The sequence below is a fragment of the Natrix helvetica genome, assembly GCF_964273705.1.
Source record: "Natrix helvetica genome assembly, chromosome: 2".
Taxonomy (NCBI): domain Eukaryota; kingdom Metazoa; phylum Chordata; class Lepidosauria; order Squamata; family Natricidae; genus Natrix; species Natrix helvetica.
In genome coordinates this window covers 245,418,867-245,439,272 of record NC_138552.1, presented here as the reverse complement: position 1 = coordinate 245,439,272, position 20,406 = coordinate 245,418,867, and the positions used below count along the sequence as shown (strand labels likewise).

Here is a 20,406-nt window from a genome sequence, read left to right as displayed (position 1 = left end):
AGAAGTTTTGGAATTCAACTGTTCACCACTATATCTTGAAGTGGTGAGGGAAGCGTGTTTTTTTTCAATCTTGGCAACTTCCAGGTAAGTGCACTTCAACTCCAGAATACCCCAGCCAGAAATGTTAATAGTTGAAGTCCACATATCTTAAAGATACCAAGGTTAAAGAACATAATATAGGCAGATTTAGAATTTTGAAGATAGTGAAGCAATTTAACATTGCTGCCATCTTTGCACATACACAAAGTGATCCTGCTGGGCTGTTCAGAGTAGAAAAAAATGTTATAACAGTAACTGTGGAAACTTAAGAAGACATCTCAGTGACTCACTGGGTTATATTTGCCAGAGTTTGTGTTTATGTTCCTCTAACTTAAAGTCCATAATTGTTCCTTTAATGTAAATTTGTTGGGGTAGTATAGACATATTTCATTTATGCCATCTAAATATGCATATTTTTTTCTGAAATAATGTAATCAATGATATACCTACTTGTTCCTTGTCTTTTCTGGCTGATTTAGACAACCAGAAACTATGTTCAAGTAGATACAGAGATGGTAAACACACCTTTGGAAGGACAAAGGAATTACATTGGTATTTGTCAATCTGAAGAAACAGCTAGCTGGGAAATTCTGGGAATTAAAGTTCACACATGTTGAAGTTGCTGAGATTGAGAAACACAGAATTACACAATTCGATTTTAAAAATGCCATTGTGAACTATTTGTTGGTGAAGCCACTTGGACTGCTTTGCGTTTCCAATTTGTTATCTTTAAGCAAGATACTTGAACTTGCTGTTTTAGAGGTTTATGAATGAAATGAATTATCTAGCCGAATTTAATCTGGTTTAAGGCAGGTTTTTGGATCAGAACAACTCTAGTTGCTATGGCAGATCATTTATACTGCCAACTAGATAAACAGAATTCATATCTGTTGGTGTTGTTGAACTTCTCAGTTGTATTTGCTGTCCTCACAGGATTTCTGTTGGTGGAAGAGAGCTTTGGTGACTTATGTTTATTCCTATAATACTTTACCTATAGTGACACTCAGGGTTTGAGCCCATTTTCCATGTTTTTAACATTTGCATGAAACCATTAGAAACCAAAAGTAAAGAAAAGATTTGGGGATTTGTTACCTATATGATGATGCCAGAAAATAATATGTATTGTCACCAAGAAAGCTACTAATGTTCTGAAATAATATTTAGAGTCACTGATGTCCTGGAAGAAGAGTAACAAAGATAATCTAGGTTAAGGGGAGATGTAACTAGTCAGGAAGCAGATGAATTCAAATACAAATGCAATCTGTTTTGGTTCAGATAATACTTCCCTTGAAGAAAGAGATTTCAGGTTGATGCCTATACTCTATACTATTAAAACTCTTGTGTCTGAAACCTTTAACTGGGCAAAATTGTACACCATAGAGCAAAAGTTTTTCAATCAAGTTACCTCAAATGGATTAAACACAGAATGCCCCCAAATTTTGGGATTCATGATTCCACTGGAATTGAAATCTGGAAACTTTATAAAACATGACATAAAAATTATCACAAAGCATGTTATGACAGAGTACAAAATGCCATAAAACGTTTCCTGTGGTTAGCTCCTGATATTTGACTATGCTATACAGATCCACAGGGGTTACTTTCAAGGCAGATATATCTCTGAATATCTTCCTGAATGTTTAACAACTTTTAAAATTCATTAGAAGTTCCACCATTGTTGAAGGCATTGATAAATTTGGTACAATAAGAAAATAACTCTGAAATGATGAACCAAGGTCACAGGTTATCTAGTTACTTGTAAATTCTGCAAGTATGTGGAAACTGAGGTTATAAGTAACTTTCCCTAGTTTAAATAGATGCACCAATTGTGTCTATTCTTGATGAGGTCAGACCTGGATTTGGTGACACAAAGCTTGTAATTACATCAGAACTACGTTACCTATGTCATGATACTCATAAAGTCTTGTAAATTAATGATGCAAGGGTCGGATAAAAATGCAAATCAGCATTACCAAACCTACAAGAACACACTAGTTACAGATTTGTTTTCAGGCACAATTCAGTATAATATTGAAGACTTTCAAATTTATCAGACTGAAGTTCAAGATATTTTAGGATTACCTTTGTCCTGAATTAGCTTCCCAGCTCTAACTATGGTGGAGATCCAGATAATATGAATGAGAAAAAGGATTATCTTGTGATTGTATTGTAATTGTGGAATCTTCCCCTAACTTAATGCCCTCTTTAATAGCAGTGGAGTGCTAGAGTTAGATTGTTATCGAAATCTTTTTCATGTAATTATGCTATTATCTTACTGCAATTAAATTGTATGTTACTATCATAACGTAAGCCACCCTAAATAGTGCATAATACAAGCAAGATAGAATTATATATTTATACTAAATAAAATAGTAGCAAATGTTATTTTCTTATCCTATTTGCCTTTCATCTAGGACAGTGCTGTCAAACTCCCGGCCTGCAGGCCAGATGCATAACGCGCTGGGCACGCCCACGTCAGGTTTAGCAAAGGGGGGGGGAAGTCCCGATATGTCAAGTGACACCACCGTGTGATGTGAGTTTGACACCCCTGATCTAGGCTCATGAAGAGTTCTGGAGAATGCAAATTTTGATTGGTCTGCCCTAATAGCAGTCCCGAGTCCCTTTCGGGAGAGGGGGCGGTCTATAAGCGCTAAGAAATAAATAATAAATAAATAATAATAGTCTTTAAAGATGTTTTAAATTAAATTGTAATGCATTTTGGGGAAGTTGTCAAATTGAAGTCTTGCTTGTACACACAGCAGAAACAGATGTATTTGAAAGAAAAAAATGCAGTCCAACTTTGATGAACTTCATCAAAAATAATAACACCCAAATTCCATTTTTGTTCCAAATACGTAGTTGTCATATTGAGTCATGAGTTGTAAGCACTCTGAGTTTTTAACTCATAACTCTACTATGAAGTCAGAGTTGTCTGTAATGAAAAAAACAAGGATCACTTGAGTCATTGCCTAAGGCTATCAAATATGGGTTGCAAAAAGCAGAAACAGGTAGCAGAGATGGTTGTTGTTTGAGTATTATTCTGCCAATCCTACTGTTGCCACTCTTGATAGTGGTCTGACCATTAGGGTAATGAAATAGGACTAGGAAGACACAGGATAGGCTTAAAAAAGTGTTGAAAAATACTTAGTGAAGTATTTCTCTAAGACGTCAATGTTTACCAATCGTGCAAAATTCAAGATAAAAAGTTGTTTTCTTAAGCTTTATTCTGAATTATCAAGGACATTTAGTTGGTCTGACAGAAAATAGATGAAAGGCCTAGGGAAGTGCTTTCTTCTTCCTACTTATAATGTCTACCTCCTTTGAGTTAAGTTTGAAATTATTTAATAATAGGTGGCTGATAGATTGCCTCTCTTCATCTAATGAAATTGTTAATTTTGGGAAGTTCCCTTTTATATGCTAAATTGAGACCTGTCCTCTGCCTTTGCGTCAGTCACACCACATGACTGACATGAATTACATAACAATTTGCACAATGATGTTGTTATGCAAGTGAGATCACTTCCCCAGCACCACGTGGACATTTATACTGCAATGCTGTATATATTGTTTTATATCCTTGTATATTAACATTTTCATAGCTATATTAACATTCCCTCTTATATTGCTATCAGTGTATGTAACATTTTAAGAATGCATAGTTTATTTATGCCATTTTTATTCATCTTATTTTGAAAGAATTGAGACAGAAACATGTTTTTCTTCCTTCTCAACTTCATGTTTATCTCAGTACGGTAGTATTATGAGACAGATCAGGTTTAGTTGAGCATCATGACTGTCAAAAATTTGTACTTAGGTTTATTTTTCTAAACTGATGTTATTCAGTTTTTCACACACTCTCATATAGGTTACAGGTAGACCTTGACTTAACCACATTTAAGCCCAATTTTTTTGTTACTAAGTGAGACAGTTGTAAGTGAATTTTGCCCTATTTTACGACGTCTTGCTACAGTTGTTAAGTGAATCACTGCAGTAGTTAAGTTAATAACATGGTTGTTAACTGAATCTGATTTCCCCATTAAACTTTGCTCACTCAAAGGTCGTAAAACCCGAGACACTGCAACCATCATAAATATGTGTCAGTTGCCAAACATCCCAATTTTGATCAAATGACCATGAGAATGCTGCAACAGTCGTAAGTGTGAAAAATGGTAATAAGTCACTTTTTTCAATGTCATTGTAATTTTGAATGGTCACTAAATGTAAGGTTTAGGTTGAGGATTACCAGTACTTTATAAAGCAACTCTTTTCAACCAATTTTATATCAACCCATTACAATGTAATATTCCACTCTGTATTCTGTTCTTTTCATTTTTAAAACACAGTAAATTTTTAAATGCTCTTTTGAAAAGTTCTTCAAAAAATAAACCACTTGAAGTAAATACCAAAAAGCAGAAAATGACTTAATAGAGCAGTAAAGGATCACAGAGAAATATTTATAACTCTAATGGGTTTCAATCTACAGATCCTGCCTTCGGTAGACTATCTTTGGAACAAGGGGCACCATTCTGAAATATAGCCCCTCACTTACTTTAAGGTCGAGATGATGCTATTGCTTCAGATTTAGATCATGGCTAGTGAAGAATTATAGGGTGCCTATTAGTCACCTATTATGTGACTTAGTATTTCCACTCAGTTTAGTAACAACAGTTGGTTCATTGAGGGCTGTAAGGGTCAAAGAAGATTGAGCTTATTAACCGAAGTCCCAGATAAATGAGCAGAAGGAGAGGGCAGCAAGAGAGATGAAAAGTCAGGATAACAGACATGGAGTTTTCAAAGAGATGGATGATGGCCTCACATTCCGAGTACAGCTGAATGGCTCAATTTTCCATTCTCTCAGGTAGATGTAAACCCTGGTTATGCCTGTACTATCATACTCAGATAATTTTTGAGGATGCCTGTAATGAAACTCCCCAGAGTTTTTCCAGAGTTATACAAACAAACTGTAAATGATCATATTGCTGTAACAATGTTATCTATTTTCTTTCCTGAAAGTTTAGAGCATAGCTCTATCTAGCTATATTGACAGCAGCTAATTGTTTGTAATGATAGTCACCAAAGAAATCTCTACAGTTCCTTTTTCTTTGTAAGTGTAATATTCCTTTGCATCAGCCTACAAAATGTTTTTGTTTGAAATTGTGTTTTTGATGATAAGTTGAATTAAGAGCTTTATATTGCTTTATATACAAGAGAGGGATGAGCGGATACTGTTCAATATGTGGCTAAGTATGTTGTAAAAAGCGAAACTCTTTAATTGTCCCTGATTTTAGTGAAAAAGAGTAAGTTGATTATTTACGTGAAACAAAACAGATTTCAAAATATGAATTTTAGCAGGAATCGTACCTTTTGCTAACGTTTTATAGGATACAATTGCTGTTCTTATTTAAAAAGATAAACATGGTTACACTTCTAAACTTTCCTCATTCAAGAAATGCCTCCCCCTCATAAAATGTGTATGATGTGTTTATACAAAGAAAGTACAGCTCAGATATGAGACCACAATCCTGGAAGTTGTTTTGATCGATTGGAGTATTTTGTCTCTTCCCCACAATTAACCTTTGTAAAGTCCCACTAAATTTGCTAAAGCCCATTGATGCCAATGAGCAAATTAAGGGGTAGGTATTAATTTTGTTATTTGTAGCTCATCATACTAAACTGGGATGTTTAGTATGGATGTTTTTCTTCTTTTTTCCTTGGATTATATTGTCATTTTATTCTTTTACTTTGTAATCTGTTCACAGAATATTTGTTAGTGGTTGAATCAAAACTATTTGAATAAAGTAATAACAGTCCCACTTCTGATTGTGGTCCTGGCACCAAGTATTTGCATTTAGGGAAAATATGTATTATGTTCATTTGATGAGCAAATAATTTCTTAACCATGTCTTTACCATGGGTAAACTGTGCTACAAACATTGGCTCACATGGGAATCAAAATCACTGGGACTGATTTTTTGATGCACAAAGAAGTAAAAGAACAAGTTACTTATATTAGCATTCTTGTTGAAAAGTATAGAATACATACTTATTGTAGAAATAGCCACCCATTAAACCCAAAGTCTGGAAGAAACACTTGAGCAGTCTGCAAAGTTCCTTAGCACAACATTAAGATTGTACAAGATAAACTGCCTCAAAATAAGGTCTACGTAGTAGTCCATCTTACTCAAAGTATATACAGTAGTACTTTAAAAAAAAAGGTGCTTTGCTTATCAAACAGGTCAGTTTTAAATGAATATATTTCCTTGTGAGAAATGGGGAAATTTCTTTAGTGAGAGGAATTTATTTAGCCACTGTGCATGCCACGAATTTCATCATAACTTATATAACTTGTAATAACTTACTCCAATTATAGAACAAATATAATAGCTAAACAATGAACCGCCTGCAGTAAAAAAATCACACCCCAATCCTGCTATCATAAAATATAACATTTCAACATTATACAATCCAGTTTCAAAACATAACACTAAGACAACATTCATATACATGGAAATTAAGGCAATAGAAAAAACAGTTGGATACAGTATGTATGTAGACAGATGTCTTTAGACAGTCTTTTCATTGGCTTTAAAACTACTGCTGTTTTCTCATTTTTGAGCAATATGTAGTGGTTGCTAGAGCTATAGATATTTCCTCATAGCCCATTGTTGTTTGTTACAAAACACAGTTTTATACAACTAGAAACCTAGAAAAAGAGAGGAAACACTTGGCCTACCACAAGATAAATACTTAAATTTGAATGCATTATATAATGTTTCTAATTCCTAAGTCCATTGTACTAAGTGAGGCTTTATTCTGAGTCAATTTACAAAGGAAAGCACTGTATGTGTGACACTTATTGCTGATATCGAGATAAATAGTTAACTATTGTATTATTCAGACCGTTAGACACATCCTCAGTGATTTCAGTGGATTTAAACATACTTAATCCTACTTTAGCTTCTCCCTCTCCTTCTGCCTCCGTCATTCTGCTTAGAGTGCTCAAAAAGAAAAAAAAGTGCCCAAACTTTCCCTCCATATAGCTCTAACTTGTTTACTAGAAATAGTTGCCTGCTGGCTTGCCTGTGAAATAATAAACCAGTGAGCCTGAATTGCATTAAAATCAACTTTCCTTCTAACAGAAGCTTGTAATTTAACGACTCTCACTACCCAGTAATTCTGTTGCTTACCTCTGATTGGCCCCATCCTTCTGTAGTGCAGAAGTATACACCGCATTCAGAAACTGACCTAGAACTGAAGTCTGATACACAAGAGCTTTCTGTTTCTCAGTGACTCATTTGACATTAACATAATTATGTTATAGCAGTCAAAGTGATTTTCAAACTATGAGTAATGCAAAAATGAGAGAATGTGTACATAGGAGAGGCATATCAGCTGGCTGAAGTAATCGCCAGCTGCTGATAGCAGCTGAGGAATGGAAGTCCTGATGTAAAACTATCCATGTCTGAAACTTATATAAAGCACTGAAACCTAGAGTGCAGGCAATCCCCTAGGAATCAGGAACATCCAAGGCCATTTTATTTCCTCCTAATGATGAGAACTTGTGTAGTCAAGAGTTCCTTTGTTTATTGATTTTTCTCTACTTTCTTTTCCCAAGATCTCAGAGTTAGTTACCGTTTCCAATTCTAACCAAACTGAGTTGTAGTTTTTCTAAAACTTTCCCTGGAAATAATAAAATTAAATAAAGTAAAAAAATAAAATACACTTCTCCTACTCAGCACTGCTGGTATTTTCCCTCAGAGCTTGTAAAATGAAAACTCACTTTGCACTACCCAGTTCCTTAAAACTCCTGATTTTATGTCGAGCATAATATGTACTATACTAATAAAGTTAAAGAAAACACAGTTTATATAATAGTTCTTTGTTTTGATTCCTAACAACCTCAGAACCTCACACTCTTTATAATATGGCCTGGACCTGCATCCTAGAATCGTATCAATATTCTGATATAATACTCTACAAATAAAAATAACAATGTCATAATAATCACCTAGTTACATCAATGTAACTAACTGACTATGTTTGAATAAATGATATATTCTTATCTATAATTTCAAATAATTGAAATTTGAGTTAAATTTGTGGAAGCTATTTTGAAAAGAAAATAACTTGGTTGTTTGCTAGTTCCTTTCTACAATCTTTATTATGATTATTAACATATTAGTTAATTTGGCATTTTGCACTAACAGGATCTTCATTTAAGAAAATTGTCAAAACAGAATTCTTTTTAAATTTAAAATCTTTAAATTTTATAACTTCTTAAAAAGTTATAATACTAGCTTTCATACTTTTATGATTAGTATGATTTTAATTCTACATGATACAAATTTTTATCATTTTTCAATTATAATCATTGTGTTTTTATAATGATGTTTTATTGAAATGATGCTTGATTTTTTTTTTTTTGCTTCTCTGTTCCATTGTTAAGTTTTCATTATATTTTAATTGACTGTCAGTTGGGCCCTTTGTAGATATAGAGGGTACATTCGAAATAAAACCAACAGTTTGTCATGCTGTCCATAGTTTTATCAGTTCCCAACTTCAGAGCTTGATTTTTTACCATTTTTTTCTTTTCTTCAAAAATAATTCCCCTCAAAAGATCACCAGAACAATTAAATTTTAAGTTTAAAAAAAATTCCCCCAAAATTTCTGGGTTATAGGAAGAGTTTCAGAGAATGTAAAAATTTACTATCTTTTAATGACATTTTAACAGACTTAATAAATAATTCTTGATCACTTGGATATTTTTTCTAAGAAAGTAAAGAAAAAAAATCTGACTTTTGATTTGTTTCAAAATGGAACATTTCATATTTTTCTGCAATTTTGGGGGGAATGTATGGACACCTGCCACTGAAGATGACATATCTCTTCATATAAAATTGGTTCAAGTTCATAAATTATGTGTGTCATGCTATAATAATTTGGCTAGATTTTAAGGTCTGTAACCCATTTTATTTCCATTGCTGTGGAATAGCTAAACACATATATTAAGGAATGGGTATCTGTAGTTTTTATATAAAAATATAGCTCTTTTTAATAAGAGAAGAAGCTATTGATTCATTTCTCAAAAAATGTCACAGGACTGAATAATATAAATTGATTAGTCACATTTGACTAACACCTTTTTTCTTATTTTACATTTCTTTATCAAACCTACCAGTTTCCATATGCAGTAGATACATTAAAACAGTGGACCAAATATGGTAGTGCATACATTTCATTCTTTTTTCAGCTAGTTTTATCTTCATACTAAAGCTAAAGAAAAAAACATGGCATCGTTTTAAAAATATGTAACAATATTTAATCGTTATTTTACATATTGTAAAATAAATTTGAATAGGAACACAACTTAATGTGAAAAATGTTTGAATATAATTTATCCTATCCCTTAGAATACACTAAATTGCTCAAAGGTGGAGCAAACCATAATATAAAAACTATGTAGATGAAATTAAATCAAGCAGAATATAAGAAGAATTGAAAAGAGTTATGTAAGTAACAGGCAATACACCAGACAAAGGACTGCATAGTATCAGCATAACAGTAGCTGTCAAATATACATATAACAGTAGACAGCAAACATATTATGATCAATTTTTTTAAAAAAATGCAATTAATGTAGCAATGCTAAGCATTTCTAGGAAGGAATATATTCAATTAATTGAGAAGGGATTTATTTCAAAGTACTGTAAATTTGGATAGGATTATATTGCTTAAAATCATTTGTTGAAATGGATGATGAATGAATAAGTCAAAAGGACTGGGTATAGCAAGACAAAATTCGATGTATTTCTGTTAATAAACCCATAGTACCATTTTAGTTTGCTTCGGATATGTTGTTGATATGGTCCTTCCTCTAGGAATTCTGGAAGCATAGTTCTAGAAAATATGGAGGATTACAGCTTGAGGAATTGCTATCTTACTGCAGTATAAATTGCTTTAGTTCCCTTCCATTTCAAAAGCAAGCTGGATTGTTATTTGACTCTAGCCTAGACTAAACATATCCGGGGGAGGGGGGAGGGGATGTGTTTCTTTTCAATATTTGCATGATTATTTCTATCAAAATCTTAATGTAATAGAAATGTTCTCAGCTAAAGTGGCCAGATCACAATGTCAAGGAGTCTATGCCTGCAATTTGTCCTGCTTGTCAGTATTACAGGTTCCCCTTATCACTTGCTCAAGGTGAGAGAATGAGAAAAACTTTACCTGCTAAAATTCTCTTTTTTTTGGCAGAACTCTCTGACTTATAGTACACATATGAACAGGGAGATGCAAATCTTGATTATGATCATCATTGAGATCCATTGTCAGGGTGGGTTAAAATGACAGTAAGGGAGAAGATTTTCTAGCTTTTGTACACATCCACAAAACATACTTTACTTTCATTTTTTAAAAGAAAAAAAGGAAGATCCTTAATTTCATTCTCCAAATATGATGTTTTAATTATATTTCTGTCAGGTACTTTAAATAAGGTCTTAAATCATCTTTGGTTATTTTGACCTTGAAATACAAGAAATACTTTGAGCCAATCAGGGCTCGTATCTTTCCTTAAAGTTGACAAATTTTTATTTATCTATTTTTTTCTGCCTTTGAGTCAGTATTGATTTTCAGAAGTAGTTTGCCATTGTCTTCTTCTGTGGGCTCAGGGAGAGGGTTTGGCAAAAGGTTACTCAGCTGGCTTTGGGTCTAAGATAGGACTGGAACTCAAGGCCTCCTAGTTTCTATCCTGGTATCTTAATGACTACACGAAACTGACTCTAAAAAGAAAAAGGAAAGGAAAAAGGAAAAAGAAAAAGCCTGCCACATAGAGAAATGTAAATAAGTGTTCTGTCTCACTACCTGGTACAATTACCCTACCTCTTCCACATAAAAAGAAATAGCATTTGATGTTAGATACCTACGTCCATTGTAATATACATAAGCCTAAAAATTTTGTTTGGAAAATCAAATAAGAAATTATAGTAGTTGAAAGCTATGTTAAAGAAATGTAAACAAAAGTCATTAAACCCTCCATAGCTTGCTAGTTATCTTCTCACCATACTCTATTGCAGTGGTTCTCAACCTTCCCAATGCCGCGACCCTTTAATACAGTTCCTCATGTTGTGGTGACCCCCAACCATAAAATTGGTGTCTCGGTTCCTAAGACCATCGAAAATATGTGTTTTCCGATGGTCTTAGGCGACCCCTGTGAAAGGGTTATTCGACCCCCAAAGGGGTCCTGACCCACAGGTTGAGAACCACTGCTCTATTGCATTTCAAAGCTGTGAAAATGAACGACCACTCATTTTGCAACCAGGTGTTTTCCACAATTGCCAAGGCCAAGATTACATATTGCTTCAACAGTTGGGACTCTTCTTTCTTTTTGCCTGTCAGTTTTGGTTACTTATTTTGGCTCTCTTGATGAAAACAAGGATATTTTTGAATGCATTTACAAAATTTATGGAATTTATGAGTTATTAATATTCATGTACCAGAATTGTTGATTAATACATTTGCATAATTTACCTGAGTAAATCTGTTCCAAGAATTGTTGGGAGCCTGGCAGCACACAAGTTTTATGAATTATTTTTATTATTATTAAATGTACCTGCCATTGGAGAAAAACATGAGATTTTATCAGTAATGGTGAGCAAATAAAAAATAACAACCACATTTACATTGAGGGGGAAAGGGCAGATAAATCCTACACAATTCATACAAAGAAGTAACAAGCTCCAGAAACTGCAGACTGAACTTGGTACGGGGAGATTTACAGATGTTGCTAATGGGAAAAGAGGCTGGCTGTAGAGCTGTAGCTATTCCAGGAAATTACTAGCTTTCAATCATTTCAAAGAATAGTTCCTGAAGATAAGACATAGTGTGAAACCAATGAGTCCTGGATCAAATTTCAAAGTGATACAAAACATCAGTGAGATACTGCAACAAAAATGAAAGTTCCATTCTTGTTCATTCCACCCTCTCAGTTATTAATTGCGGGGGAGGACTGCCTTGACTTTCTGTTTCATATTGTTCTTTAAATTGTGCATCAGATCATCTAGTGAAATATTCACTGTTGAGTGGCAGAGGAGAAAAAACCCACAATTTAAATATAACAAGATATTCCAAGAGACAAAGAAAAGAGGAGGGCTGGGCTTACCTGGTTTGAATTTGTATTTGGCAGCTTGCTAGTTGCTTTGGATGATGGTTTGGATGAAAGAGTGGGTGTTGTTATTGAGAAATAGAAGGCTTTTGGAGTTAGAATACTATGATTTGAGATTTGGATGGCTTGGATATTGGTGGCATAAATTCAAAATGAAAGCGGATTTTAAAAACTGTTGTTAGAGAAGAATATGGAATGGATACAAACTGAAGTTGTGCTTCAAAATAATTTTGTGGATCTCGACATAAGAAGCATTTTATAGATGAGGAACAGGCAAACATAAATGGTTAATTTATTGAGAGGCACTAGACTAGAATTTTGTTAAGGTGATTGTAAAATAAAATCAAGAGAAGAGGCAGAGGGATATAGTTATCAATGATTGTCTTATTTATAATTAATAAATTTAATTTAAAACACATCTAAGACTATATGGTTGTGAACATTGTAAGAATAAGTTTGAAAAAAAGTGTGTACAAATGATCAACATGTAATTGCTAAAATGTATAAACTTTTATTGAAATTCGAAACAGAAGAAGAAGTCAAAGAATATGTGACATAGTGAGCTACAATTTTTGTTGCAGTATCTCACTGATGTTTTTATAATATACAGATGGAATAATGGGAAAATATGTGGAAAGGATTGAAATTTACACTACATTAAAATATTTTTTTAATAAAATGAAGCAACATTAGTATATACAGATGGAATAATTATCTTCAGATTTATACTGTAAAAGTGAATAACAAGAAGGGACATTTTTTCATGTTTGGTGAACATGTAAAAAGTTGGAAACAAATCTATGGGATTTTATTTTTGTACACAATAACTGAAACAAGATTATTGTATGCACAAAGATAGAAAAATTCGGCATTACTGTACCCCCATGGAGTTGGTTAAAAAGATGGAACTTGCTGATTAAATTAACCTCTTTGATCAGAGAAAAGAGAATTAACTATATTTATTGCCAACTGCAAACACTTTATAGACTTCGTCTGAAACAGAAAAACTGAATTATGGTTTATGGTTTTGATGATTAGACAGGATAGATTACAGAAAGAATAGAGTTAAGTTGTAACCACACAGAAAAGCGTATAATTGTACCTAGATAACTGCAATTATATAAAGAAGCTATTTTGTATCATTTTTCTTTTACTCTTTTACTCTGTGTACTCTGTTTTGCTTTTTTCTTGTTCTGATATTAGTTGGTAATTCTTATATTCTTTTCAAAAATTATTTAATTTTTTAAAATTTAATATATTCACTGCAGAAAATGGGAGGATGACTGGTGTTGGTATGTTTGCTATAGCTCTTTACAACATTAAGAATAAGATAGAAAGGATGCTTTTGATGCTGATTTTCTTTCATGGTGTAATTATTCGGTTTTGATTCTCTTTTGTTTTTCTAGTACTTACTTCTATTTTCTTTCTCCTTAAAAATTCCAAAAAATCTGCTAAAGTGAGAAAGAACAATATCTTTTTGAAGTATAGCAACCACCCATCACTTACCATTTCATAAAAAAACCCTATCAATCATGATTACATACCCTAATTGAATAATATTATACTGTATTACAATAGCAGTTCAAAGACCCCTTTCCTCTATATCTTAATCTCTGCCTGTGCTGAGCCTTCCACAACCAATTGTATACTATAATTTCCATTTTTCCATGAAAGTTTAAACCTATGCCATCTAGTTCTTACTTCTACGAAAACCTATTTAGGAATGTACAGTTTCCATTTTTGAAAATTAATTCTGCAAAAAAAAACCAGAGAGAAAAATATTCTCCTTTCTTTTGGTTTTTCATGACAACACAATCTTATTCCTGTCTACAATGAATTTATTTCTAGGCAAATTGGATATGCGATTATAGCCTTAATATTCTTAATATATTCATTGTATTATAAAAGTTCCGAGGGCTGCATTAAAAGGTTTTACTATTTGCTGATAACTTCACTACAATACTGAAGTCATCCTCATATTCTATTATAATAAGCACACTGATTAGCATATGATCAAAATCTGCATGATAATAGGCTTCTTGAAACTTTTGAGACTAGAACTAGTCTATTTAGTTTGTTGCTTTCTCTTGAAACTCAGAAAAGCTCTTCCCCTAATTCAAGTAAAAACATTATACTATATATAGCAGTGATGATGAACCTTTTTGGCACTGAGTGCCCAAACCGAAATGCACATGCACACAACGGAACACCTGGAGACCAGCTGGCCAGTATGCATGCCTGGTTTGGGGGTGTTTTTCGGGGTGTTTTTTGGGTCGTTTTCCAGTGCTCCAGCACCCAAAAGACCAACAGGCCATGCCAGAAACCAAAAGAGCAGCTGGCAATGGCACGCGTGCCCCAGAGAAGACTCTGCGTGCCACCTCAGGCATATGTGCCATAGGTTCGCCATCACGGATATATAGCATTATAGGCCAATGCATTCCATCTCGTTTTACTATAGTTGTATCTTGGTTAGCTTCATGCTCATTCTAATTAACTGGCTTTCTTCCTAGCAAAAAGGATTTGCTTCTGTCAATTCACAGCATGCAATAAGAGAAAGAAATTTTGCAACTTTGTCCAAACATGTCAATAAGTAAGCAAGTAAATAAATAAAAGAAATTACATTTAAATCTGAGTCATTTAGACATCTATTTCAGGATTATTTAAATTTCTTCTAAGTACTGAATATAAGTACTCTTTTACCTGAGGAAATGTGATGCTTCTCATAACTAGCACATTATCTACTATTCTGAAACTGCATATGGACTTTGATATAAATTGTATTGTGCAAAAACTTGATTCATAAACACACTTTAGCCAGATTACAGATAATCCTTGGGTTATGACCGGAATTGGGACTGGCATTTCCATTACTAAGCAATGCGGTTGTAAAGCATAACATTGTGTGACTATATCACTTAGCGGTGGCAAACCCACAGTTCAAGCTGCCAGCATAAACCCAGGACCATGTGGTTACTTGTGGGTATTCAGGTGCTGCAAGGGTGCCATGGGCAGGTCCTTTGAATGTGCACATGCCATGGGAGGTGCTATGGGCAAGTTCCCTATAGTGTAGAGAAGTCCATACATACAGGAGTGGGAGGGAGTTGCTATGGAGCATGTGCAGGTAAAAAAGCAGCAAGAATCAGAGTGACTTTGGATTTCCTACTGGCGTCCCCACTGTCTTTCCTTGTGGAAGCCAGCAGGGAATGTTAGGAATTGCAGTCACATGACTGTGGAGACTCTGTGATGGCTGCAACTTTATAGATGGCCATAAGTCAATTGTTCAGTGCCATCATAACTTGAATGGTCATAAGTTGAAGACTACTAGTAATATCAGCTTCAGGAAAAAAAAATTCTCAGCTTTTGATCCTTTAAGCAGAGGTGTCAAGGACAGTACCTTTTGCATTGTACACATTGAGAAGAGGAGCCTTTGAAGCAGCCTTGATGATAGGACCCTCAGGGTATAGTAAAAAAAGTTAAGCTGGTAGCCATTTGGGTGCAATCATACATAAAACAGGCAGAACTTGTATCATCATGATTTCCATCTTGACTTATTTTATCACAACCTGTCAAGCACCAAGGATATCAGGAGATTCAAGAAGTTCAAATGAGTATAAAGATTTATTGCAAGCTTAAGCTCTCTACAGGAATCCAAGTGGTCAAGGGAAATGAGCGGGAATTTCATAATTTTATGAATGCTTGTTCATGTTGTAAACTGCCTAGAATCAGAATAGAAAGCACATACACTTTGATAAATAAAATATATAAATAATCAAACATACTTCTTGAATTATTTCCTTTGAAGAAAATGAGTAATAAGTTTCTGCTCTTCTGAGATTCTAGGGTGTTGTGGAAGTGGTAGTAGAGTCTTCAATATTGTTTGTTGTGGGCAACCTGCAGCCATGGTTCAGTAGTCCAATCATGTACTGTTTTTAAAAAGTCTCCTGTTCAATTACTTCATTACCCCAGGAAAGGCTGGGAAAATTTTCTTTTGAAAACTTGGAGAGCTGCTCCTAGTCATCTTAAACAATACTGAGTTAGAACAATAGTCTGAGTTGGTTACATTCTTAATAGGTTAAGAACCTATTAAGGTGATAAACTAAAAAGAGCTTTTTCGGTTAGGAAAGGGGATTATGATTTGAGAACTATATATCAACTACACTCTTGATTTTTTGATTTCATTCATTTTGTCAAGCAAAACTCTATAATCTATAAAAGTTACTGTGAAAATTATTTGTTCTTTAACAGAAAGAGTAGATGCTTTGGGAAGGCAAGATTATACTTTATGTACTTATGTACTTTATGTACCAAATTACTTAATCAAAATTAAGTTTAGCTGAATGTGGAATAATACTTTATAAAGAAAGTTTAGGCTTGCTTCCTTAAACAGCAGCTTTATTTACAGGAGAATTCAGTGAAAATCAGTATGATTCATTTATAAATAAATCAGGTTTAGGATCATCAGATGGATGAAATGGAAAAAAGTTATACCTTGTATTAAGTAACTAGTATAACTTTGCAAACGATCTAATTCTGGAGAAGCCTTGATATGGAATGAAAATTTATTTATTATAACTATATATAATTAGATATGCAACTTAAATATTTTTCTTTCCATTCTTCTTGACAAATAAGGCTGTCATACATCAATACCAGTAGTAGATTTTTTTTTTCTAGGATCAAAATAAAATTTGATATACCATATTATTTTTAATCTACATTTTCCTTAAGTGGGAGAATTCTTAAAGTGTTGAAACCTAAATAAATAAATCAAGACAAAACATATGTCTCTCTTTTTATTAGAATATGAAAAATGCAGTCATGGAACATAGAAGAGCTGACTCCAGTACAAAATAAACCAAAAGCATGGTGTTTCTCCAATTGTCACCACTACATGTAGCCTTCAGTTCCAGGTAATAATTTATTTGAATTATGTATCACAATAATTTAGTCAATTTTATATCTTTTTGATGGAAAATACAAAACTCCTTTAAATGTCATTTGTAAAGCTGGAAAAAATGTCAAAACTAGCCCATTCGGAAGACCGGTATATATATAGTAACTCAACTCGGTCAGCATGTCCTCAGCTACATTCTGTGGATATACTGGTTTTTGTTATTGTTGGTGGGGTTTTTTTTAAACTAACTTTTTTGTTAGCCAAGAATCAGTCAAGAATCAGTTTCAAGGACAGCCATATATATTGACTAACAATTAAACACTGTACATCATTTCCAACCCTATCATGATTTTTCACGTTTTTGCCTATAAATGCACATTACCAAAGAGCAGAAGTATGGCAGCCATTTTAAAATACAAGGTACAGACAAAGCAATGTTGATTTTATACTATGTCAAAGGCACAGAATGCCTGTGCTGCCCCAGCAGTATATAGCTAGTGTAGGAATTAAGAACTGTCTCCTTTAAGAAACTATCTCGTGGGAAATGTAGGCAGAGACTGCCTTATGGGAAATGTAGTTCCATGACATGTGATCACATCTCTGTTTATGATTGGCCACTGGGGCATCTTGCCCTCATGCAAAGTTTATAGCCGGGCAGTTTAAATGCTTTTGAGAACCGGAATAGTAGCGTTCTACATCTCCTTTCAGCATGGGGATAAATTCATCATCTTTTTACACTACGTGATGGGACAGATCATGGAAAGTCAGAAATATCTTAACACTGAACTGTAAGTTTTGCTATTAAGAATGCCTGATAATAAACTTGATCTGAAAGAGATTCCTACGCGTGGAGATAACTGCATGCCCCGAGCAAGCCTACAACGCTTGAGGCAGAACAGTAAAAAGATGCTGAATGATTTTACCCCCATCCAGTAGCTCCTGGATAAATAAGACGTTGAAGTGGAATCCCAAACTCCGTTTGCATTTTAACTGAGAACAGCTGCCGGGATTTCCCCATCGCCTCTTGGAGCAGAGAGAAACAGCCCGTTTCAGTGATAAAGGCTGATTATCTCTCCTGAGATGAAGGACTTTATTGTGATTAAGAAAGTGTGTTAAAAAGGGAGCCAAGAGTCTCATTAGAAAGCAACCCCCCCCCCCTTTTTCAACCTAATCAGTCCGATCTGCTGTTGTTAAGGCCAAATGCATGTGGCTTAGAAGTAAAGCAGCAGCCTAACAAAAAGAGAAACCTTGATGGTCATAAAAGTCTCGTGGAGAGGTCTCCATGGAAATGAAATTTGAGTAAGAAAGAGGTCAGTAGCCCAGAGCCGACCTCCCAAGTCCTTTGAACTTTATTGATGAGTTGTCCTGACAACGAGAGGCAACCATCTTGTTCATGAACTCTACTAAATGAACTTTCATTGCAGGCTTCTTATTCATGAGTCGTCTCAGACTGAAGAGGCGAGAGAGAGCTTGCTCATGGTTGTTTGGAAGCCGTTGCCTTGGTATGCGAAAGGGTAGTGGAGCCACCCATTGCTTGGTAGCGTCCTGTTGAAACTCCTTGTCCATGAGCCTCAGAAATTCTTTGTCCTCTATCGACAAGACCAAGTCATTGTCTTCTTTGCTGGTCTGGAACACTGTTGCTCCCAAAACTGGCTTGATCGATGAGGTCATGAAATGTTCTTGGCATGGTTTCAAATGGGATGTTCTCCCATTACTGAGAGTGGAAGTTGTGAAGACATTCACCTGGGTTGAGACCTGCAGCCGATCGACACACACTGTTCCGAAGATGACCCAACTGAGTCTTGTCTTCTGGGTGAATGGGGCATCCATCAGGCCCTTGACCACTGCCTGCGGAATGAAAGCTGCAGAGGCGTCTGCTCCCAGCAAGAGCATGATTTCGGCTTCGGGATCCAGGGCAGAAAAGTGGTTAGCCATATGTCTGAAATGGGGTATGGCGTTTGCTAACTCTGGTGTCGCAATCTGACTGCGATCATCTGGTAGATCATCCCACTCTATTATTGATGGCAGTGGGAACTGCACACTCCCATCTAACGCCTCTATGCAGAGTCCATCGACTTTCCTCCCCACCGTGCGCTGGGATCCAGTGCACATTGATATAGTGAATTCTGTCTGTTTGCTTTGGACGTCAAAGAGATCGAAGAATGCTGACATTGCTAGTGATTTATTGCTTTGTGTGTCTAGGATTACATACACCTTCACAGCTTCTTCTGGGCGCGTAGCAGGATAGACTTTGGCTAGGAAGGATAGCCTTTGGCTAGGCATGTGCGAGGTGATGGAGAGCCACCACATACTGAGGTGCATCTGACACTTACATCTGTGGAAGTTTCTGGGTGCACTTCGGCGTCGTGTGGAGTCTCCTTGTTTGGAGGAGGGTCAGCCGTTGGACGATGCATTATCTCAGAGTTTGGATGTAGGGCACCAGGGTGCCTGCTACTCTTGCAAAGGTGGCATTGCACCTTGGCTGTGCATGTTTTGGCCATGTGTTCTGCAGAATCACAACATTTATAGCAGAATTTGTACTCCCTAATTAGAGCTTTCCTTTCCTCCACGGGCTTCTTTCCAAATTCTCTACACTTGTTCAAAGTGTATGGTGTATGGACATTCAATCCTCCCCATGCATCCCATATGGGAGGAGCTTGGGAGCGACTAATAGGCATAGCCTGCAGAATTCTGAACTCAATGTTGGCAAAGACACCTACACTAACACACGAGATTCTTACCACCCTCGTGGCAGAGGTGGCAGCTATTATCAACTCTCGACCTTTGGGACTAGTTTTTACGGATCCTGAAAACCAATTATTCTCACTCCAGCCACCTTGCTGATCCAGAAGACAGGCAACTGGCCACCACCAGCAGGGAATTTTGTTCCCAAGGACATGTATAAACAACAATGGATACAAGTACAACACATTCTGGAAGCGCTGGAAGCAAGAATACTTACTCTCCCTGCAAGATCGCCGCAACTGGCAGCGCAAACAGCCCAACCTTGAAGAAGGAGACCTTGTCTTGCTGAAAGACAAGGACACGCCTCGGAGCTCGTGGCCAATAGGACTTGTGCGCCAAGTCGTACCCAGTAATGATGGACTAGTTCGCCAGGTGAAAGTTCAAGTTGTGAAGCCGCTGGAGTCAGGTCACGACCAGCAGACTTCCACCAAGAAGCTCTACATCAAACCAATCAGCGACCTAGAACTGCTGCTACAAAAGACTGAACTAAAAGATTGAACCTCAAGCTTTGCATGCTTTATGTTTACATCATTGTTTGCACTGTTTTATGCTATGCCTTTGTGTAACTCAG

The 20,406-nt window shown here is 35.4% G+C and overlaps 1 protein-coding gene across 1 annotated transcript in view; it reads left to right on the top strand.

Annotated features, from left to right (window-relative positions):
* NENF (neudesin neurotrophic factor) overlaps nt 1-20,406 on the top strand; it is a gene marked incomplete at its 5' end in the record, with an annotated part of 340,944 nt that overhangs the window by 47,064 nt on the left and 273,474 nt on the right. The gene's annotated exons all lie outside the window — the stretch shown is intronic.